We start from the raw sequence: 751 nt of genomic DNA on the forward strand, positions 1-751 counted from the left end.
AAAGACCTTTACAATGAAAACTACAAAACTCTGCTCAAAGAAATCAAAGATGACACAAACAAGTGGAAAAATATTCCATGCTCATGGATTGGAAGACTCAACATTGTGAAGATGTCCATCTTACCTAAGGCAATCTACAGATTCAATGCAATACCTATCAAATTACCAGCAACATTCTTCTCAGACATAGAAAAAACAACACAGGAATTCACATGGAAACACAAACGACCAAGAATAGCCAGAACAATCCTCAGCAAAAAAAGCAAAGCAGGTGGTATCAGACTTCAAACTTTACTATGAAGCTACAATCATCAAAACAGCTTGGTACTGGTATAGGAACAGGCATATAGGCCAATGGAATAGAATTGAGATTCCAGAAGCAAAACCTCAATTTCTCAACCAACTTATCTTCTACAAAGCCTCCACCACCTACCACTGGGGAGGGGAGAACCTATTCAGTAAATGGTGCTGGGAAAACTGGCTGACCACATGCAGAAGATTGATACAGGACCCCTATCTATCCCCATACACAAAAATTAACTCCAAATGGATCAGAGACCTAAATGTAAAACCTCAAACCATAAGAAACTTAGAAAATGAAGGACATACCCTCATGGAAATTGGAAATGGCATCCAATTCCTCAACAAAACCCGAAACCCACAGGCCATAAAGGATAAGATAGACAAGTGAGACCTCATTAAACTGACAAGCTTCTGCAAAGCCAAAGAAACCACCAAGAGAGCAGGGAGA

The sequence above is a fragment of the Carlito syrichta genome, unplaced genomic scaffold (genome assembly GCF_000164805.1).
Source record: "Carlito syrichta isolate Samal-C Ts95f unplaced genomic scaffold, Tarsius_syrichta-2.0.1 Scaffold103930, whole genome shotgun sequence".
Taxonomy (NCBI): Eukaryota; Metazoa; Chordata; class Mammalia; order Primates; family Tarsiidae; genus Carlito; species Carlito syrichta.